Here is a 24485-nt window from a genome sequence, read left to right as displayed (position 1 = left end):
GTGAGGGTGCAAGTGGTTTGCCTGAGAACTTCAGCATTCATCATGCTGCAACTGTGAAAAACTTGACATCATTCTTTAAAGCCAGTGACTTGGCCCGTCTTTTCTAGAAGTAAGGACATTGGCTTTCTCCAGGATGATTGTGTAGATATAGTCATATATACAATATCAATAGATCGATATTTTAGCTTTATTAAGCTGCCTTGGTAGCAGGGTACTCTCCCTAGTGAAAGATAAAAGCTGAAGATCACACTGTTTTCTAGTGGGAAAGGCCATTACAGACCAACCTGACTTCACTACCTCCAAGAATAATTTGGAAGGACGATAAAATTCCTGAGCTAGTGGGCAGTGAAATGGACATCTCAGAGATAACGTTTCTGGAAACAGATGTTCTTGCTACCTGTACAGAGTTGTAAAATCAAAAAGATGACTGACAGTCAATTACTTTATTCTATAAAAGTCCAGTCCCATTCTGCGGGGTGTGAGACAATTTCTGCACACTCTGCTTTGGGATGTGTCTGGAAATCTTCCCCCTTGAGAGGGGATGCCTCTCGAGGTTATGCTGTGGAGCCGAAAGAGAATCACCTGCTGTCTTTGATATGGGTGAGTAACATCATTCTCTATGAAATAAGTACTAATATCTTGTAGTAAGTGTTCCTCTAACCCATTATTTACTAAAACAGAAAACCCATATTTTTATCCTGATTGAAACTGTGTATGAAATATTTTTCCAATTCCAATATTCATATTATTCTGTAAAGATAAAATTGTTTTACTAGACCATCTCAGTTTCCCATCACCAGCCTGTGTGTACAGGGAACAGACACAGTACTTTCAGTACTCATTGTTCACCTTCTTTAGTGGGATCATCTCAAAGCACCTGTGAATTTCTGCTGGCAGGAAGAATATTTTTCTTACTGAGGTTTCAGTAAACTTTTTTGCGCTTTCTTCCTATCTTTCATATTTTGGGCAATGCCTTTAGGTTAATGTTGGCTAACAACAAAAACCCTAGTCACATATTCACAGCCACTAATAAAAAAGAATGCAACTCATAACTTCCCTCTCTTTCATTTGAAGTGCTTGATGCAACATCTAGGCAGCACAAGCTTCTGGCCAAAAAAAAGGGCCTTTCTGCTCTATAGTAAGAGAAGTATTTTCTCTCTTTCACCTCTCTTGGCAGAGGGCAGAAGTCACTCCTTTCTTTTCAAGCAGATGATGTCAGTTTAAGTTACAAGTTTGTCTTCTATGACACCTCTGGGTCCATGTTTCAGTCTTGTACCATTTTCACTGAAGTGAAAACTTTTTTACTTCATGTAATCTGAATTTCCTATATTGCAGTTTATATGTTTATCTCATCCTATCACTGTGTGTTTCTAAAGAGGCTCCATCTTTTCTATTCTCTCCCAGTCGGTGCAGGTGGACAGCAATAAGGTCATTGTGGAAACCTTGTGAACTTCTTAAGATTGGATTGTGGGTGTTAGGCCCATCTAGGAACAAAGAACCACAGTCAACCACTAGTACCAAGGACCTTTGGAACTTTGTAAGGACAGGGAGGGTTCAGTTGCCACTTATGGTCCCAGGCAAAACAGACAAGACCACTCAACTTGGAAACAAAAATCAATTTAATCCACCACCAGCCAAAACCACAAAACCCCCAAGCATAACAAACAGAAAACAACACAGAGTGATACAACAATGAAGAGCACAACCAGCCCTTTAAGACCACCTTCTCCACACCCCTCCCCTCTACCCAAGCTCAGAACCCTGATCCCAGTATCTTTACCTCTTCTTCCCTGGAATGACTCAGAGAGGGCAGGGAATGGGGGTTTCAATCAGCCTATTCCTCATGACTTCTGCTGTTTGTCTCTCCTCAGGGCAGGCAGGCTCCTCACCAGTCCTCCCTGCTCCTCTGCGGGGTCCATCACACACCTGGCAGCCCTGCATGGGCAACTCCAGTGTGCATTAATCCCAAAAGCTGCAGCTTTTTTCTGCTTCTCATGTGGGGCTGCTCTGCGACACGCAGGCTCTCCAGCATGGCCTGCGCCATGGCTGCCTCCTCACATAGTCTCCTGGCCATCCGGGCGCACTCAATCGGAGCTGCTGGTGGCTCTCACTCCTGCCATGGCCCTCCATGGGTTGCAGGGCCACAGCCTACATTCTTGCTACCATCTCCAGTCGGTCCAGAGCTCCTCCTTCCTTAACTGTGGGGTCCACACGGTTGCTTCCATTTTGTACCACCCTTCACCTCCTCTTCCACTGCAGAATTCTCTTTATAAATAGTGATGACAGAGGCACCAGATTGGCCCAGCTGCACTGGAGGTGGGTCCACCTCAGAGCCAGAGGATGTCTGAGAACTGCTTACTGGGACAGCACTGAAGTTCCTTCCCCATTACCAAGCAAAAAGTGGCTCCACACAAACCCACAATAAGGCTGAACAAACCCAGTTCCCTCAGTTACTCCTTATAAGTCCTCCAGTTCCTGGCAGTGTTCTGGCATTTCACTGGATTTGTTTGTCAATGTCTTTTATACAGTTGAAGCAGAAAACTGAACACAGCATGGTATTTCACAGAAACTGGTGAAGAATATATAATTTTGGAATTTTAAGGTAAGTTACTTTCATATTGTGTAGCAATAATCTTTTAATAATTGTAGGAAATGTGTTTTCTTAACCTGACAGTGGCATAGCTAGCTAACAGAAGGTCACTTTTGAGGTAGGATTCTTACAAGTTCTCTTGTAAGAATTCTGCTGCAATATTGCCTAGAAAACATGAGATGGCAGCAAATACCAAAAGCAAAGCACTGCTAGCCCAAGTCAGAGAAGCCGTTGGCAATGGGATAGACTATGCAAGGTCCTTTTGTCTAGGCCTTGCTGGTTACTGCAATTTCTTTTAGGCTGCATTGAGCTATAAATCAGGGCGACAGTGCTGGCAGGTCAAATGTAATGCTGACTGAAACTTTCCATAGCCTGTATGTTTAATTAATAGTGTGCAACTTAGCATTCATACATAAATTTTGTGGACTACAGAGGAAACATAACTTTTTTTGTAACTATATAGCGTAGTTCAGTTTTACACAGTTCTACATCTTTGTCATAATTTCTTCATCTTAAAAATGTTGATAGCAATATGTAAGCCTGTATCTCTTAGTGTTCTGGAAATTCATTCACTTATGGAACTTTGTACATGCTAAAACAATTCAGCGACATGAAATTAGGCATATTTAAACTGGGAATGATATACAGTAAAAACAGTAAAGATAGGGAGTTAAGTTTAGCCAGGAATGTAGACAGTAGGTAGACTCCTCCTGTTAATATCATTATGTCAAGATCAGAAATACATGGAGTGCTCCAACTCAGAAGTTATTGGCTTGATGTAGAAATTCCCAGAATATCTCTGTGTCTCTTAAAAAAGCCAGACTAGATAATCATAAATAAAACTTCAGAGTTGAGGATTCACATTAAATATTTTTTAATTGTATGTATTCTTGACATTTTAAATTAAAAATAGACGAAGCCTTGTTGTATTTAGTATTTATTGCATTGATTAAAAAGCTTATCTAGCCAGACAATGTTCCTTTCAGACAATAGATTTTATTCCTCAAAAACTGTCAGAATAAAAATATAGAGGCTATACCATATTGGTTAAAGGATATCCATGGGCTTTGCAGGGCAGTAGTGCTGGAACAGTGCATTGCAAGTCTATTCAAGTGTCAGGTCTCAGGGGCCCAAGTTCTATCTCCCAACCAGTTCAACTCAGTTGCAGAGCAGTCAAAGGTTCTAAGAGCATATGCTCAATCACTGTGCACTATATAGTAACACTAGACTTTTCCTTAGTCGTGTTCTTGCCATCAGTTTTATGAACAATTTAATACTGATTTCTAGTGGTACTGGAATCAAGAATCTTGATTGTACTGAAATGCAAAAGGATGAAAAATTAACAGTACATAATTAGTCACTTTATCTCCCCCTGTGTCAAACAAATGGTGTTCCTCCCAGTACAGTTAGTTGTCTGACCTATTTTTTGCAGTGTTCTAGATCAGCATTTTCACAATTTAAAATTTCATTTTAAATTTAAAAAAATGATAAAATTTTTGCAATAACTGCCTATTTTCTTTGCAGCACCCATGTAACTTCACTGGGCGTGGAGGGTTTTAGATGCATAAAAGATAAACCCAACATAATGACAAGGTGAAGATGAATATTCAAACAAGGACAAAGAATGCAGATATTTTTTTTTTCTCTATGGTAAACAAAAAGGATAATTAATGTATGCAATCTTAACCCTAAAAAGGATGCAAATACATCTTGTAATAAAATACTTTACCAAGGTACTTTACACCTGCTATGAATTTGATTTGTTGGTGCCAATATCCACTGAAATACAGGAAAGGAAGTTTTCAATTTATCTAGTAGGCATAGAGGCAAGACATAACCTCTAGTTAAAAAGTTATATGTTAAAGGAACCAAAATCTTTTTATTGGGCAAGTGACAGAGATGTCTGGAGCAATGAACTCAGGCCAGACAGAAGAAAATAACTCTATTTTAGTGCATTAAACAGCCCCTAAAAGAGAAAGTTCTGAGGTTTGCATATTTTGTTCTGTCATTGGATTGCCAGTGTTTTCTTTTACTGTATGCTGTGTTTTATTTGAGGTTGCATTAGGTGGCAGACTTTTTCATTTCATTGTTTTTCATTTGTCTTGTCCACACTCAGTTAACATCTTCCACACAAAGAATGACAAATCTACTTACGTTGCAAAACAGAAAGACAGTAAGACTTGGCTCTGTCAGTAATCTATCTGCTTGCATTGAAACCAGAAATGTAAACTGTCCACTGGATCCACCAAGGCTCTGATAAACGTGAGCCTGCAAACAAGTGGCATTTAACCATCACTGTCCTGTTTTGCAGTTGTCTGATCTGAGAAAAACTAATTAGACTCCTTTATTTCTTTTATAAAGCCCTCATCCAAAAATGCATACCATTTGTTTTAATTAAGCAGGTAAATGAGAGAGATTTTTTTCACTATTTTCTTGAGGAGTGTTTCTCTACACAAGAAAGGTAATGGAGGAGCTGAGAGGAAACACTAGACACTAACTGAGAAAGTACTGACTGCAGGGTACCACGAACGAGCTAAAAGTCTTACTTTAGCTTGTGTGATTGTTCTAAGTTATTTGAAACTGTGAAGATAAATTGGTTTGGATGAGCAACTGTATTTTTTCCCAATGCAGTGCAGAAACTAACAGCTTGGCAACTTTCTCCAATCAAAGGAAGGCATCTATTGGCCTGATGCAGGGAACAGTCACCAAACTTACCTTTTTCCGAGTTGAGAAAAAAGTAAAATGTTATGGGCTTGGACACTGACAAGAAAAGTATTCCTGAAGGAATGTCTAATGCTTCCATGATGATAAATGGAAATCGGGAAAGCTTCTTAAAAAAAAAAACAAAAAAAAAACCCCACCACATTTATCCCATAACTTACGTTGTTTATTCTAGCATCTTTTGTGTTTAAAAACCTTCTATGTGACCAAACATGAAATAGCTAAAATAACCTTCAGTTCACTGTGCAGATCTAATATAAAGGAAAAAAACTAATGAAGTGCATACAGCCCAAAGCATTACCTCAGAATACTATTTTCTAGAATTTGCTCTGGGTTTAAAATTGTTGAGAAACTAGAAATTAAATACAATTTGTACTGACTAGGAGTTTCCACACTTGTAATTATTCACTTAAACTCTAAATTGTAGTATCTTATAGGGAAACAGAAAAAGGTCAGCATTTGTAGAAGAAAGGAAAAGAAAGGAAAGGAAAAGGAAAGGAAAAGGAAAGGAAAAGGAAAGGAAAAGGAAAGGAAAGGGAAGGGAAGGAAAAGGGAAGGGAAGGGAAGGGAAGGGAAGGGAAGGGAAGGGAAGGGAAGGGAAGGGAAGGGAAGGGAAGGGAAGGGAAGGGAAGGAAGGGAAGGGAAGGGAAGGGAAGGGAAGGGAAGGGAAGGAAGGGAAGGGAAGGGAAGGGAAGGGAGGGAAGGGAAGGGAAGGGAAGGGAAGGGAAGGGAAGGGAAGGGAAGGGAAGGGAAGGGAAGGGAAGGGAAGGGAAAGGGAAGGAAGGGAAGGAAGGGAAGGGAAGGGAAGGGAAGGGAAGGGAAGGGAAGGGAAGGGAAGGGAAGGGAAGGGAAGGGAAGGGAAGGGAAGGGAAGGGAAGGAAGGGGAGGGAAAAATTAAAAAGGAAAGAAAAACGGAAAGAAAACGGAAAGAAAAGGGAAGGGAAGGGAAGGGAAGGGGAAGGGAAGGGAAGGGAAGGGAAGGGAAGGAAGGGAAGGGAAGGGAAGGGAAGGGAAGGGAAGGGAAGGGAGGAAGGGAAGGGAAGGGGAGGAAAAATTAAAAAGGAAAGAAAAGGAAAGAAAAGGGAAGGGAAGGGAAGGGAAGGGAAGGGAAGGGAAGGGAAGGGAAGGGAAGGGAAGGGAAGGGAAGGGAAGGGAAGGGAAGGGAAGGGAAGGAAGGGAAGGGAAGGGAAGGGAAGGGAAGGGAAGGAAGAAAATTTCTTTTTTGCTTTTGAGATCTGGTTTCAAACATAAAAAAACCCATGTTTCAATGGTAAATACCTTAGCCAGCTTCAGCTCACATATGTATAAGGCTTTTGTAAATAAATTGTAGCTTATAAGTAGTCAAATATTAATATATCTTCTTACATTTGTAGTTTAAAGATTGATCATTTTGAAAGCTAATGTAACATAACTGGATATTGAAATAAATTTTTACTTGATTTCAATTTTATACTCTATAATTAGCTTTATTTTCAGTTTAGAAGTCTATACAGTTCTTTACAAGGATTTTTTTTTTTAATGATATTCAAAGCACTGGCACAGTCACCACTCTGAGAAGCAACATGAGTCAGAACCCTTGAAGATCCTGGAATGTATCAAGCAGCTCTTGAAGATTAGTATGTTTTTTGCCTCACATGATTTCATGTAACCTTTGTTGTCTTTAGTCAGCTATCCATCCCATTAGGAGTACTGTACTAATACTTATGACATCAGAGTGCCCAAGGAAGTCAAAAAGTATTCTTACTAAATTTACCTGACAACTGATTTTTTTAATATTTTTTTCTGACTGTAAAACAATTAAAAGTAGCATTTGCTGTACTGGAATCAAACAAGGATTAAACTCATAAGGTGTGACATGTGCAGAGTATTATTCTCATCTTGGTATATTTTGACTTTAGTAAAAACACACAAAGTGAATCTTTTAAATGGAAAATACTGAAATCAGTCATGGAATAAATACTAGTTGCAGGCTGATACATATAATTTGCAAGTTATAGACAGAAACAAATCCCATAAGAGGTACATTGTGAAAACTGTTTTTAAAGAAGTCAATAGACACTCCTGAAAATATTTTTTCCTGATCTTTTTGTTCTCTTATTGCTTTTTAATTGATTGCTTTTTTTTGTTCAACTTCTGTATATCCATTCTGTATCATATTTTCAATTACATTACTCTTCCTTCCCATGTGAACTCCCAGTCCTGATAAGAGATTATGAACACTTAAGTGCCAATTTAGTACTGCAATAGGACAGGTTTCTGTTATGACAGTAAGTGGGTCAGGGAGCAGAGCTTTGGGCATTTTGTTGTTGTTTTTCCCCTCACTGTGCAAGGGTGGAATATATATACTAATCTGAATGTTGACCTGAGATATATCAAGATATAAAATTTCTAAAGAGCAAGTTCTTGATTTTTTTTTTCTGCCTTGTTTTTTAACACAAAAAGGAACTTTCAAACATCTGTCCAGGGTAATGATGACATTTTAAGAGATGATAGTCCAAGGTTTTTTAACTTGAATGACATCAATGACAGCTCCAATCCAGAGGTCATCCAAGAAAGATAAGAAAGGGTCAGAAGTTCTACAAAAATGCAAGCCTTTCATCAGCCTAATTCTCTTGCATTTCTGCCTCAGCCACATGTGCAAAATGTGTCAGAGTACCTGTTTAGCTCAAAACTCTCATTTGCTGCTCAGTGAGATGTGTTCAAAGCAATAGATAATCCTTCTGTCATGGCTATAAGTAAAAATCCTGCTAAAATATTGGAATTACCCTCTGAAAAGAGATTTTGAGAAGAGGAAGTTTTAACACAATATCTACCTGTTTTCTCTGCAGCACCGATGTGACTTCACTGAGCTCTGACAATTCTATATGTGTAAAAGACAATGGCAGGATAACAACAAGGTGAAGATGAATGTTCAAACAATGAGGATTGTGGGGTTTTTTATTTTTAGGTTTGGAACAACCTCATTTTATTAGAACTTGTGCAGCTGGCATAGCTTCTAATTTTTTTAGCTAGATCAAAATCTTAGGACATCATAGGATTAATTATAAGAGTAGAAAATGAAATTAGAACTTCAGTAAAATGATTAAGCCAGGTTGCTATGCAGGTTTTTGAAAGCACACACTGCTACATTAGTATTACTGTGCTCAAAACTTTTATTTAATATTTGATAGAAGCAAATCCTTCATTTTATCTCAGAGCCTATTGCAAAAAGCGGTATTCTTTGCCAGCTGAGACACAGATAACATACCTTTTATTCTTTTTTTTTTTTTCTCTGTTTCACTTCTATCACTTCAGTGTTTATCACTTCCATGTGTTGTGAAGTACAGATGGTGAAATGATTTGGGTCATACAATGTAGTCTGTTAATTCTTTTGTGAGCTGTGGTACCAGCTAATTCCCATCTTTCAATTTCTGATGTGTCCTGTACAATCATTTTGATTTAATCATTATGCCTGAAATAAAGCATAGCTCTTAACAGCTTAGACTCAAACACATTCAGATAGATTGTTGTTCCACTAACATCCATGCAATTGATTGATTTTACTGATGCTGAAAAGGAGCAGTAAAAAGGAAAAAATTACCCACCATTTTACATAGTGATAAAGTCTTTACAAATAGAAATAAAATTGAATCAGACAGCTATAACATGTACAGAAGAATACATGCTCCAAATAGGTGCTCAAATGAACTGACATGATTTTTAGTATAAAGGAAAAAGGAGAGGAAACAGTGAGTAACAGAGAAGCAAACAATGTTAGTAGAGGTGATAGATGTAAGAAATTATATATGGTATTACAGTAAACATCCTAATGTATGTTTTTGGCCCAAGACTAACAATATGAAGAGTATTAATCTGGGGGAAGAAAATAAAAAAGGAACTGTGTGCCTACTTAAAGTAACTCGATTAGAATAAAACAGTAAGATTACTAAAACACATGTACAAGTCCTGATGTTGGACTGTACCCAAATACTCTGCTTTCCAAAATGTAGCTCTATAATAGAATGTGATGTGCTACACAATTCGTAGGCATAGCCAAACAGAAGCTGCTCCTAAATGTGGTGGGCGGTGAAAGATGTTTGTGTTGAATAGATACATGGTTTAGTGGTGGGCTTGGCAGTGTTAGGTTAGTGGTTGAACTCGGTGGTCTTAAAGATCTTTTCCAACCAAACAATTCTATGATTTTATAGTTCTTTGAATACAAGCTATTTCTCCTAACATGGCTTATGTCAATCCAACAGCTTGCTCCTATGAGATGAGATTGCATTTCTTTTACAGGCACTCACATATACATAAACCCACACACTTGTTTCTATCACTTACTGAGTTTACACCAGCTCTAGAGTTTACTAGAACCCTCTCTGGGCAGACTCAATCTATGAATCAAGTTATTAAAAAAATACTATTTTTTTTTCTCCTCTCCAATAAATTGTGAGATTGAATCAGCACCAGGAAGGGGATTTTCAGTACACAGAGATGTCACAAAGGCACTAGGTACTTGGTGTGAACAGAAGACTATGTGAGATCTCTCATTTTCAACAGTGATCACTTCAAGTCATCTCATCTACATCCTTTTATTAGAACAAGTTTTTGGGGTTTTATCTCTTAAACTCTTTCTACAGAGTTTGAAAATGAATTTTAAAGTAGCAATTTCCAAGTCTGCAAGTTAAAGGAGTTGAATTGCCTGAATGATATGGGAGACACTATTAAGACATCTGAATAATAGTCTCACACACTACAACTACAACTAAAAGGGAGCAGAGTTCTGTCACACTTGTAGGCTGTGTTTCTCTGTTTTCCAGCTTAAAATGGCATTTTGGGAATTCTTACATTCTTTTAAAAAAAGTACTGCTAATAGTGTCCATCTGTACATGGAAATACCTTTTTTTCTCTTCCTTTTTTGATGTTCTTGCTGAGAGAAATGTCACATGAATATATTTTGAATCTATACAGAAATTAAATGAGCTGCTGTGAGCTTCTGATCTTCCCTAACATCCTACAACTGCAGCATTCTTAGCCTCCCTGAGAAATTGCTGTAAACACTCCTACATAACAGTTTCTGTACCCTGCATCATCAATCCCTGCAACACTTGCAGTTGCATCCACACAAAGAATTTGGTAAGACAGAAGAGAAAGAGAAGGAAAAAAAAAAAAAAGGAAGGCAAGCTTACAGAGGAGACACTGACAAAGCACTGGTAACAGCATGTATGCTTTGTAAGACCCTGTAAGACTTAATCAAGTTATTCCAGCCCCAAATTATTCTGCCCCAGCATTTGCAGAAGGGACTGCATTCCCCTACTTCAAGGTAAAATGAGGTGTAGGTTAGATCTGACGGCTGTGGCAATCAGCTGTCACAGGTTTCACTATGGCATGCTCATCAGATTTATAGTAGTAATCAGACTACACTAATTGGCAGTGTAAGAGCAAATGGTTTACATGTGGTTTACAGTTGATGAAGCTGTGAAATTGTCTACTCCAGTGTGTTGATGTGAACCTGTCGTATGTACTTTTCTTCCCTTTAGGGTAGGAGAAATGAATAAAAAAAAAAAACAACAAAAAAAACCCCTTCTGAATGACTACTGCTTGTGCTCAGATGCCTTATAAGTAAGAGTTTTCAGATTAGTTTACAGACAGTTTTACGAAGAATGAAATTCAAGGGATTGAGGACCTGACTGACAAAATAAAAGCTCTTGTACAACAAAGTTAATTTTCTCTAATACAGCTAAAATAGTTGAAAGACCTTTCAGGCATTTTAGGTTACTAGTCCTATGTAAGTTTTTTAGTAAATGGAAATCCTAACACTAATACTGATATTTCAATAGATAATATGTGTGGATCTAACAGCTTGTTGCTGCTGCTTCACCTTCTTGCACTTTGAAACACTCCCACCACTTGCTAGGCTTCTTTGTTAGCTGATCAAAATACTAACTAAGCAGAAAACTAACCCAGAAAAAAAAAAAAAAAAAAAAAGATATTTTCCTACATGATTACTGAAATGAAATGCTTCATCGTGCACAAAAAGAGGAGGAAATTCACAAATGAGAACAGGGAAAAAAGAGATGGAGAAAAGAGAAGGAAAGGCAGAAGTTTGGTGGTTTTTTTAAACAGTGAGGTACTGACAGTGCTAGAGATAAGACTACTCATGTCTTTTCAACAAATAATTTACTATTGTCTTGAAAAAATTGCAATGCTGAATTATGTATCAATATAATACAGTACAGTGCAGTATATTACAGTAGGACATGAAATGCTACTTTTCCTAGAGTACTAGTAAAGTCTGGTGCCACAGTAGCAGGAGAGGAAGATAGTAATTATAGCTAGTATTGCTAGGTATTGCTTATTATATGAGGGATTTTTTAAAAAAAGAAAGTATTATATTAATATCTATAGAGACCTGTGTGCATTACAACTCATACCTGTGGTTTTGAAGAAAAGAAGATGGCTTAATCCATGCCATTATTTCAGTTCTACAGAACTGGAATATAAAAATGGGAGCTAGTAAGTAGATTATACATAAAGATGTACAAAAATGTAAGATGAAATGTAAATAAAAAGTGTACAGTTGTGCTTAACGAGGTCTCAGACTGGTGTTTCTACTTATGAGAGGGAGGAAAGAAGACAAATGTGACTAAGTAAAGGAAATAAGAGAAAAAATGTTGTTGTAAAATAAAAATTTGAAGAAAACAGAGAAGGAAAAAAAGACAGCAGAGCAGAACTAGAAGAAATCAAAGGAAGAACAAAAAGCAAAAGTAAAGAAATGAAAGGACTAAGATGGGATAATTAAAATTTGTAGCAGCCAGACTGTCTGAAGTGCACTGATACATTCATTTTCCCAGCTGAAGCATGGAAGGCAAGTTTTGGAATGATTTCTAGGATCCTGCCTGCAGCCATGTGCATAGCTGCTGGTTGAAAGCTTGAACAGAGTTTTGAGGATGGTGCAACAATCTGCTATTCCTGCAGAGAAGCACTAATTACAGGAAAAGGTTGCAATCACAGCAAGTAACTTTCTTTCCTGTTTGGCAACATTTATGCCAGAAGTAGTATATGGGAAAAAAAATCAACATCCTTCCCTTTATCCTGGCTAGAAATGTACAAATATTAAGTCCCTTTCTTGCCTAGATGATTTCTTCACCTCTTCCCATTATCTGTTTGTAACTCATGGCAATTTTTAATGCTTTTTCTATTTTTGTTCATCTGAAGCTCAATTAACTTCAAAGTATAATCAAGTCCATTTCACAGATACATATGTTTTACCAAAAATTGTAATCACTGGTAGAACAAAATACTGTCCTTAAGAAAAGATTGAAAAAGTCTGATCTTGAAGGGTTAGACAACTGTATACTGTGACAGCAACTGTTGTTGAGTTGTGAGAAGCTGGAAAACACTGTTGTTTCCTTGGGTGCTAGCACCGATCCTTGAACTGCTTAAATGACCTAGAGTGCTAAAGAGAAGTAGGACAACATAGCCATATCCTTTACAGAAGAGTACAAAGGTACAAAAGCATGGGAAACAAGTTGTACTTGGCACATGAGACCATCAAGGGAAGGGAGATAATCAGCTTTCTATTTATGGGGAAAAAAAACCCCACATTGGTAAATATCCCCAAAGAGAAATACATTCTCTTCCATATAAAGCAAGAAAAAAAAAAAAAAAAAAAAAGCAGTGGTGGTGTGTACTGTACTTTAATTAATATGAGAGTGAAATGACTGTTAAAAAAGAATATGAGTTACTGAGAAAAGTATCTGAGCTATGGAAGAGAGGATTGTAATGATTTCATTTTCAGAGATTTTTGTGGAGTAAAGAGGTAAAATAAAGGCACTTTGCTAATTAATAGAAATATTTTTACCCCATACTAAATACCAATTTTTTATCTATTTGACTAAAAATTGGGGTCATTCAACAGCCCTGGATAAACCAAAAGCACAAAATATTGACCACATTTCAGAACAAAATTCACCAAGTTTGAAAGGTGGTCAGCATTAAGCTAGTATTTTTCATAGTTGTTCTTTCTAAAAATAGCTATGAAACAAATGTTTCTCACACCATTTATTGTTATTTTTAAAACTGGCATGGTATCCATACAGCTCTGTGATCTATTTGCGTGTATATGTGAATCAATGTAAAGTGACTTTCAAATGTAACACTCTGTTCTTTCACAAGCCCAAGCATACAATGATAATATTTACTTACTAGACAAGCAGGCAGATATCCTCCCACCAAATACCCTCCCTTGCTCCATCCCAGTGGCCTTCCATGGCCCTTGAACTCCCTGAAGTCCTCTAACACTGGCAAAGAGGAATACTGAGATTTGTCAGAAGATACTGAGATTTGTCAGAAGGCAAGGACTGTAAAGGTGTAGGAAGTATTCAACCTGTAACAAGTGTACAGGAAGTGCTTTACAACCCAAGAGTGTTCTGCTTCTCAATCTGTTGTCAAAACAAGTTCACTGAGAGCAGCGTAGCATATAGTGAAATATGACTGGATCATCAAGGGGGAGGGACAGACACAGACATAGGGATAGGGGTGGGAGGACACAAGAGAGGTTAGATTTTACATTAACTTTCCTTCCTGCTAAGACTTTTCTGTTAAGTTCTCTGTTGCATACTGTCATATGACTATCAGTATATTTGCTTCTATTGGGTCTCTCTTAAGCAAAAAGATTATGAAGAATCTTATTCGTGAGAACTAGAAAAAAGAAATACCAGTTTTACATTATTTACTAGTGAATAATTTATTTCATATTTTGTAGGGCAGAAAATAAATTTATGCCAGTGGCTTAAGATACCCACAGGGAGAGCTGAGAAATGTTTTGTGTTCTTATCACAGATGTATCTGCATTGGCTTCTGACAGGACTAAAACCTCAGATGAAGAGAATTGTTTTAGGAGGAAACATAATCCTTAAAGCTGTGATTCTCAGTTGAACAGACTGTTGTAAATTTGACTGGACAACCATCTATATTATTGAATGTTTAATTGTATACATAGATTTTACTATTCATACTTTGTATAAATCAATTACCTTTGCTTCGCAGATCAGTATACTTTCTAAAAGTCTCCTAATTCTATGCAATTATTTCAGGTCTCTTAATTTTCCATTTCGTTTCTTCTGCTTAGTAATTACTGAAAGGTTCAGGCTAGTTTGTAAACCAAAGTTCTTGGAGAACTGTGACATGTGTTACTCAGCAGTGGTCAGAAATTTAAAATAGAAGATAATAATTTTTCATGTTCTGCTATCTGCTTCTTAATAATGGGTGACCTGAGTTTAATTCTTTGGTTATTTCACGTATGACTAAAGCGGTTAATACAATAAGACACGACCAGGGAAGCAGAAAGAATCTATTTTTTGTATTTCATTGCCACTATTGTGTTTTATTACTTTAAGATCTTCTCAGTATTAAGTCCCACTTAACAGCGCATATTGCTTACCTTGATTAAAAATTGCTTAGGCAAAAAAGTGCAGACTGTATTAGTCAATGTTCCTTGCTCAGTGTTTTCCCTACAAATGAGACCTGAGTAATTATTTGGAAGGATTTAATTCTGTCTTTTAATTTTAACCTAGACTTGATGTTGATTGTCAAAGAGCGAGCGTTCTGTTGAAGCAGTAAGGAGGATGACGGGGTTTTTTTATTTCTGGAAGATCCTTATGGCCCCATGACACAGTATTTTAAAAATTAATTGTCATTCAGATGAAGAAATACAATTGTGCTTTCTCTCTGCAAATTTTTCAGAGGCTCTGTTTCAGGTTTGTGTTAACTCTAATCAAGTAAAAAGAAAAGGTGATTTGATCCTCTTATTTATTTCAGCTTTTTAAAAAGCTTGCCAAAGGCAAAGTTGCATAATGCCATTTTGCAACTGGTAAACGTAAGCACATAGAAGATACATTTTAAATATTTGCACTTAAGTAGGCTAATATATTAGCAGTGTTAGGAGAAGGTGATCTCTAACATTCATCACTAGAGTAATAAATTAACAGACTGCTCTCAATTAACTCAATATCCATTGGAAGATCAAGACACACATTTCAGATTAATATGAAATGGCACGATTTTCAAATTGGAAATTCCAACTTCCTCTTGCTGCTGCAGTTAGCATTTTGTCGTGTCGTTCTTTGAGAGAATGACTGTAATGAGAACATTATATGAGCTAGTGGGTCCTTCCTATTGGTCACTGTTATGTTAAAGAAGTTCTTAGTAGTGTCTGAGATTTCTCCACTTTCCCTATCTTTGTATACTACCAGACTACTTTACTTACAGATTATGACCCATCTGCTATAATTTAAGTTGAAACAAAATGAAACTCTGAAAATCATAAAATTAAGATTTAGGATTTCCTTTGCAGAATTAATCCAGTCTCCAGGCGTTTGTATTAGAATATCTTTTTAGCAAGATATTCAGTGGTACATCTCACTAGGACATATACCTTACCTAGCAAATAGGTAGTTATTTGATTTTTTTAATTTTTTTTCATCGGCACTACACTTATCATTATTATTAACTGCCTCTCAGTTCTGTTCTCCTACTATTCACCAGCGGTCAGTCCTTTCTTGATCTCTGCTTTTACTGGTTGCTTGTTCCATCACACACCTTCTTCATAAGCCATAGTGACAGTACTTCCTGTAAGGTAGGTATCTCAAGCTTCATTTTTCAACTTCTTTCTGCAGTCTGCCTTTCCAATTGCTCCCCAAAGTCTGTGTGCTGTTCCTTCCTCACCCAAGTCAGGATTTTGCCTGGACTAAATAACAAATTTCTGAATTAAGTGAGGCTCATTATCATGCTAAAAAGCCTCTTGAGAGGTGAAGTATGTTAACAGCACTACACCGAACCAGTATTATTGCATGGCTCTTTGTCCAGACCTACAGGATCATGGCTGTACAAATCCCTAAGGAATTCAGGGAGCATAAGTGAATGGTAAGTCATGGCCAGGTCATGCCATTACAAGGTGACTGTAGCTGGGGTGTTTAGAGAAGGTATGGTTGAGTACTGAAAGGCTCTAGTAAGTATATGTGAACTGATTATTTAAAAATCTTACATTTTAGTAATTTCTGGTAGTTTTACTTTCATTTTTTTTAACAGGAGCAACAAAAATATACCTAATACTAGAACTAGGACATTACAACATTTGAAGCGTTTTCTAAGTTACAGGTTAACTAAGACATTATGTAACATTAAGGCATTTAATAGGTTTTTTTTATTTCAGAGCCAGATTCTTCTGTGCTGATTCAATCTTTGTCTATGTTAAAGAGCTCACACAGCTGCATTCATTAGTTTATAAAATATCAGATACACTAGTTGATTGCAAATGTACTTCAAGAAGCTAGCTGAACCAACCTTTGCAGCTGTTGATTGGTTGTCAGAAGAACCACTTCTAATTCTCTCACTCCCTAATCCCCCATTGTACAGTCTTGCTTTCTGCTTTGTAATGACTGTGATATTAATCTCCTGTGGTCTTTTAGTGGGACAGCTGAGCTTATTCAGCCAAGAAAATAATTCCTCTTTTCAGGCTGGACTTGGTATAATGAAGTCTTAGAAAATTAAACTTCATCTTTAGTTAAATGGCTGTATCTGTGTACATGTATGTATAGTGAAGACTAAGATCAAACAAAATATTATAACTGATTATAAGCAACCTAGAACACGATAGAAAATATGTTTTGATGGAATCACTTATTTAATTTTCAGGACTGGTTTAAGCCATCTCTTAGAATCATAAATCATTACAACTCTGGAAGCAGCAGCCCTCCTTAAGCAGATTTTTTAGATTTTTAGAGGAGTCAGAAACTGCCAAGGAACTTCGCAGTATAAGGAACTGCAGGATACCTTCCTCCTAAATGCTTTGCTTTCAGCTGCAAAGGGGAAAGAGGTATGACCTTATTGGAGCTTAAGATTAACGTAATAACGTAATAAAGAGGACTTCATAAACATTTACCTGAAACAAAGCTGAGGAAAATGACTTTGTAATTGATTTCCTACTGCTAGGGGATTTTATTCAAACTCTGGAAAAGGCAAAAACACTGAAAAATGAGGATCTGTTACCAAGTCTTGAAAAGCAGGAAAGGTTTTTATTTAATTTTTCAAGTTGATATCTGGTTTCATTAATACCTGTTGAAATGAAAATCCAGGCAGCCATCTGAAATTTTTCTTCTTTTTTTTTTTTTTTTTTTTAAAAAAAAAGCAAAAACAAAAAACCCAAACCAAACATTTTTGCTGAAGCTGTGATCTCAGCTGTTTGTATTGATGTGCTATCTGAAGCACAAAGGTTATTAATTTGATTTCTAACATAAAAGTAACAAAATAAATTGCCATGCATATACAAAACTGAGTGTTCTGAAAAAACATTTTAGACTTGCTGAATTTTCAAAATCTACGTACTCTGTTGCATAATACCTTTAACTCCTAGATAAGAATAAGAGAGGACAGATGTTTATTTCCCAAAGAATATCTCAGTACCTTGTCCTACAGAGAGAACTTTTATATTGCCTAATAAAACTAGATTGGGCAAGAGAAATTCTTGCAATGCAATGCCAGTTACATACGAATTTGTAATTGATAACATCTACTGATATAAAGTATTTGCATAGGCAATGCTCTAATCATATAGCCATATTCAGTATTTAAAGGCCAATGGACACAAATAACATGATAAGGAGTTTAATGTATCCAGTATTAAGTAACTGAATTTGCATTCAAGGTCTATCAAGCTTACCTTTGAACCAAGTTTAAAAAGAGCAAGTGACAAAATGAAAGACCAGAAAATCCCTCACTCAGCAGTAAATAATCCTGTCTCTGTAAGAAATCCAGTGTAGATCCTCCTGGCCTTGTCCTCTGGAACGTTTACAGAGGATGGTGGTAGGCTTTAGTAAGGATTGACAATAGATTTTGACAAATACATCCATTAGAAATGGCAGTGATAACAAGGAATAAAAACTCCACCCATATATTTTATTGTAATGTTACAGTTTTCAGAAAGTGGAGTTGTTTGTCTGACGTGTTGATGCAACAGCATCTGCACTGTCTGGCCATGTGTCACAAACATGTCTGGTAGTTCAGTTAGTTGCAGCATGAGGGAGCACGGTGTCAGGTGAAGAACAAACTAGCAACATATGGAATCGTTTCACTTTATCTCCTCTGTGTATGTCCTCAACTCTAAACATAAAAGGAGGTGGAGCAGGAAAAAAGGTTTAACTTATGTTAGAGGGTTAAGAAACTTGGTCCATGGGACTGTAATCACTCTAGAGTTTTAAAATTATCTAAAAGCATGTTGACAAAGCCAGCATTCAGAAAGTCCCTATCTAACCACACAGTTGTTTCTGTTGTTACAGGAGAAAGTCAGGGCCACAGGTGCACTGTTAGAACTTATTGGCCCTGACCAGCCTCACTGAGGACTCATAAATGCTGTCTGTGAACCCAGGGTCCCCATTTCACTTCAGGCCCAGGCCCTCAGCCCTCTTGCCAGACTCTGGTCTCCAGACTAGTATGGGCATGCTGGACAGTAGCTAGTATGTCTCCTGGATGCATCCCTTGGATATCCGTTGTCCACTGTCTCTAGCCCTCTCTGCTGAATGAGTTGCAGATCCAAGCTCAAACCACTGTCTCTCATCCTAACTCTGGCCTCATCTCCTTTTATTCCTGCCTGGAGTCCCTGGATGGACCTGGCTCATCACTTGCCTGTTACTGTCAGTGGATCCTACTACCAGCACATGGTTCACCTTGCTATGACCAGGCTTTGTTGGACCATGACCTGTGAGGGAAAACCCTGTCTGCTCTGGAATAGCCCTTTACTCCTGGAGCACCTGGTCTGAGGGAGCAGCAGGCCCTTGCTGCTCCCTGACGGAAGTAACAGACAAACTACATTAACACCTTAAAAACATTCAGACGTTTCCCTTCATCCCTTTGCCCACACAATATATGGGGTGGAGAGGACTGCCCCAAAGTTAATACTCAAAGGTACTTAGATTATTCCTGTCTTCCACACATCTCTTCTTCTGAAGTCTTAGGGATTTTTTTTCCTTCTCCTTTCCCCCCTTTTTTCACAGCCCTGCACTCCCTTATCAGACCTCTCAGTATTATTCTCCACCATCAAAAAGATTGTATTTATTTGATAAGAAAAAGAAACATATATTTGAACCTTTAAACGTCAATAGGAAAGGTAGTAGATTATACATCAATTTGCATCAGTATATGTATATCCAAGAAATATAGACAGAGCCTAAATATTTTTGCTTGCTATATTCACTCTGAAGAGGAGAAATGTATGATTCCATACAATTAATTGTACCAATATTTAAATATTATTACTTTGAGATATAAAGTATACTGTGATATTTATGTAACATATTCTAGGTCTGCTCTATTGACTTAGCAAGTGTGGAACATAACAGGCTTCTTAAGGATCATATTTCTAACACCACGACCAAAATAATAGCTTCACCCTGAAGATGCTGAAGGTATGAATGTGCATGTGAACAAAACCACTTCCTTGAGAAGAAGCACAGTTCAGCTTCACCGTACATCCAGCTGATCAAGCAACTGAAAACACGCAAGATTTGAAATTACATGAAGTGTCAGCTCTAATGAAGGTGCAGGCAGTTCTGAGTTCAGAACAAATGAAAGGCTGAATTACTCAGGGAGAGTTAATATTTGTCTAAATAAGAGACTGTTAGTTAAAGAAGATATCCTTTAAAGCTTGTATATATATTAATCCAGAATTAAGACATTTACAGAGTAAACACCTTGCTGAAAAAGCTTGTCTATGGCTGCTAAAGAAGTAACATACTGTGTTATCTGGCATGTTAATGTTATCTAGCCTTTTGTGGAGGATGGCAGCCCTAAAACAAACACCATTATGATCCATGAGAAGTCTGCCATGTCAACCCTGTTACATACTGTGTAATGTGTCTTTTATTTTATGATCTAGCTATGGTCAATAAAAAAATAGTAGTGGATACAAAAGGTTACAAATATGGCTTCTGGACCTTTGGCAATTATGGGTGCATCAAGCTCTGGAGAACCACTATGGGTTCAGGAATATGCAGTTGATTGGTTGGCTGGCTGCCCTCAACATAGCACCACCTATACCACTGCATATTCTGATGCTTGGTACAAGAAAGTGCCAGTCAGGACTCAATAGCCAATGTAAATATTAAGCACAGGGTATCATAAAAGCATGTTTCAAAACTATTACATGAAGGTTAGGAGCAAGACAACTGTTTCCTGGGTACATTTTGCATGCAATTTATGGAGCTCTTTAATTTTACTGATGTAAAAAGCAAATAAATGAAAAAAACCAAACAAATGGCAATCCATTCCTCACCCAGTAAATACTGACATATGCATATGCACTGGGGAGAAGTAATTTTCTGCCCACTAGTAGCAATTGTTCATAAAATCATAGAACCATAGAATGGTAGGGGTTGGAAGGGACCTTTAGAGATCATCCAGTCCAACCCCCCTGCAGAAACAGGTTCACCTAGATCAGGTCACATAGGACCATGTCTTAGAGACCTCCAAGGAAAGAGACTCCACAACTTCCCTGGGCAGCCTGTGCCAGGGCTCCCTCACAGTAAAATAGGGGTTTTTTATACTTAAATGGAACTTTTTGTGTTCCAGCTTCATCCCATTACCCCTTCTGCTGTTGCTAGCTGCTATAGAAAAAAGGGATGTCCCAACATCCTGACACCCACCCTTTAGATATTTGTAAATATTAATAAGATCTCCCCTCGGTCTCTTCTTTTCTATACTAAATAGCCCCAGTTCTCACAGCCTTTCTTCATATGAAAGATGTTTCAGTCCCAAGCAATTGTTAATTGCTTGTGAAAGAAGTATGATATATTGCAACTTCACTTAGTTGTAAGTTTAGTAAGAAAATTAAGTAATTCCTAGCTTGATATATTAGGTAAATAGTTGTACTGTTCTTTACGTAATGACCATCATGGTGCTTTTCAAAACTTACTTTAAGCAAAGAATCCTGTTGCAGATGAAGCATTCCATGAAGATAAAAAAACTGTGATAAAGATGTCTCAAAATAAAAGGTAGCAATGTTTACAGTACAAATCCAAAAGCATAAACAACTTTGTATTTTACCTACTATTATCTAAGGAATATTTTTAAAATATCTATCAAACATAAATTGTATTTGCAAGCTGTTTAGTTTACATATTTAAAGATCAGTGGTGTAAATCTTTATGTATACAAAAACCTCACCAAACCCTTACTAGTACGTTATCTGATGATCTTCAGTATTGAATTAGACACAGCTAAACACTGGACACTGTAGACAAAGAGGCATTCTGCATCTCTTGTGCCCCTGCATTTTAAGATTATTTCATGATAAGAAGAGTGCTAATGAGAGTGTCCTGTACCTGAAGTGCCAAGCCTGACCATTCAGAAACCATTTAGTACATGTTCCTCACCTGATTTGTTAGAGACTTTTGAAAATACTAATGATGGCTAATAATTTTTTTAGAAGAGGCAGCAGAGGTGGCAATTTCAACTGCTAAAACCTTTCTTTCCCTTGAGGAATTTCTACAAAAAAAGAAATCTTGCACAAAGACAGAAGTCAACATATGTTAAAGTCAGTCTGTAATGATATCTGCATCATTTGTTTTCTTTTACTGGTTGCAATGCCCTTAACATTGTGAGTGCTTTTCATGACTTTAAGGAATAGTACATTGAGAAAGAAAGGATTATAAAATGACTGCTTTTGAATAGTAAGCTATTATATTTATTCCACTAGCAGTTTATATGGGTTTAATTAGCAGCTGAACAAATTTGGGGGAAAAAATCCAAATTGAGAAGTCCTACATGAAGAAATTCCAGGATACTAACTGACTGTAGAAATAATGCAAAGTGGTATCAGTATATCTTTTTGTCCTCGTCTTGTATTCCTTCTTAGGTAGCTGCACAGAATCACAGAATCTTAAGGGTTGGAAGGGACCATGAAACATCATCTAGTCCAACCCCCCTGCCAGAGCAGGATCTCCTAGAATAGGTCACACAGGAACTCATCCAGGTGGGTTTTGAATGTTGCTAGAGAAGGAGACTCAACAACCCATCTGGGCAGCCTGTTCCAGTGCTCCATCACCCTCACAGTGAAGCAATTCTTCCTTGTGTTTCTTTGGAACCTCTAATGTTCCAGCTTGTACCCATTGCCCCTTGTCCTATCACTGGACATCAATGAGAAGAGCCTGTCTCCATCCTTCTGACACTCACCCTTTATGTATTTGTAAACATCAATGAGGTCACTCCTCAGTCTCCTCTTCTCCAAGCTAAAGAGCCCCAGCTCCCTCAGCCTTTCATTGTACGGGAGGTGCTCCACTCCATCATCTTTGTAGCCCTAAGCTGCAAGGGCCAACTTATCAGCTGGAAAAGTCTTTCAGCTTTGGGCAATAGGAGGGAACTGAAGTGAATCTTAACTTATTGTGATAGTTTGTGACTTAAAAGGAGCAAAGAGTGGTTAATTAGGTTATGACTTTAGTCAAGGCAGATTGCAGGATTTTTGTCCTTGCTGTGGCAGTCAAACAAAGCTAAAAAGCATCAATGTTAAGAAGAGTACACATGCCATGTCACTTTAATGTATTAATAATATTTATTAATTATAATTGAAATTCAGAAGAATAATTATTTCCTCTTAAGAGTTTTGGGCTTTATCTAACAAAGCTGACATCACCAGAAGCTACATAGCAACTCATGTGATGTCAGCTCATTAGGCCAAAAACACACACATCTCTGAGCTTTGCACAAATAAATAGCTTTAAGAGCAAGACACTGATTTGCAATCCTGCCCTCTTTTCCAAGACACCTCCTTCCTTCTGCTGATGTACGTGGCAGAAAACAGCTGTTTTTACTGTCTAAGTCCTCAGAAGTGATAGACTTATTTGTGGCTACAAGATTTACTAGGTTTTGGCAATTTGACATCAAAGACTTACTCACATTTGACATTCTGTCTTCCCCCCAGACTTCACTCCCGATAGCACTACAGGCAACAATAAAGCTCTGGCCTCACACTGATGAAATAATTCTATCAAAGTCACCATTTCAGGTGAGCTGACTGTAATGGCTTATTTGGTGTTAAACATCATCCCAATATTATTCATCAGAAAAAGAAAAAAAAGATAAATTATTAAAGGAACACTTATTATTTGGACAAAGTCTGCAAGAATATTTGGATTAAATCTGCAAATTGTTTTCAAAAGCTTGGGAAATGCCTGAAGAAGAAATTGGTTTAGGTACAAATTCATGTTAGAAATTCATTTGTTACTGTCACTTTTTTTATGCGTTTTTCTAATATCTCTGTTCACTTTTGTTACATTATCTCAAGCTAAAAGTCATAGCCAAGTTTTAATTTCCTTCATGTTACTATCCTACTTATAAAGATGCAAGCTACATAGGAAAAAAGTGAAGCATATTTCTTTTTAAATAGCAATCTGTTAAAGTCAGTATTGGGTTTGCAACACTTTTGCTGTCTGAAGTGAGCTATATCTCTCCTCAGTCTGTAATTTAAGGCACTAGTTTTGAAGCCAAAGACTTAAAGTCATTACTCAGAACTGGTATGAGTAATGGTAGCCTATTCCAGCATTATGGAGTAGTTTAGATAACTCGGGTTACAACGGAGAAGAATTCCGTGTTTACTACAGAGAGTTTGCATGAGTCAGCGATCTTTGTTGCAAAGTAGAATTATTTTTACGTTTAGAAGCAGTTGTCAGAGATCTCATTAAATTCAGAGGGCAGGCAGCAAATCTGTGACACAAGTAAGATGAAATCACTGTACATCTCAGGAACATAGTGTTGCACATTTTATTTTGTATTGTTACCCTATTTAAATGCTGACGCAAACACGCGTCCTCAGTGTTGTTACCCTTTGTTTTGTTAATATAAACAAACATTTGCAACCATGCTGACTTTATCCTCAGAGATGAGGAACTGAAACAAGAGGTTCCAGTTAGCCTCTCCACTCCCCAAGACTAACTTCACTGGAAGTTAAAGCACCGATATCGTTGGCAAACCCGCATCACGGTGACAGCTACAGAAAGTGGCAAGCATTGTTCCTCCAAAAGCAAGGCAACTTGAAAGCAACTCCACGCTCCGCTGCAGAAACACAGAAACCTTTTGATGGGCCTGAGTCAGGCTTTGGTGGAGCAAGAGTCAGGCTTTGGTGGAGGAACACCCGGCTCGCCGCTGG

The sequence above is a fragment of the Colius striatus genome, chromosome Z, assembly GCF_028858725.1.
Source record: "Colius striatus isolate bColStr4 chromosome Z, bColStr4.1.hap1, whole genome shotgun sequence".
Lineage (NCBI taxonomy): Eukaryota > Metazoa > Chordata > Aves > Coliiformes > Coliidae > Colius > Colius striatus.
This window is presented reverse-complemented; position numbering follows the sequence as displayed.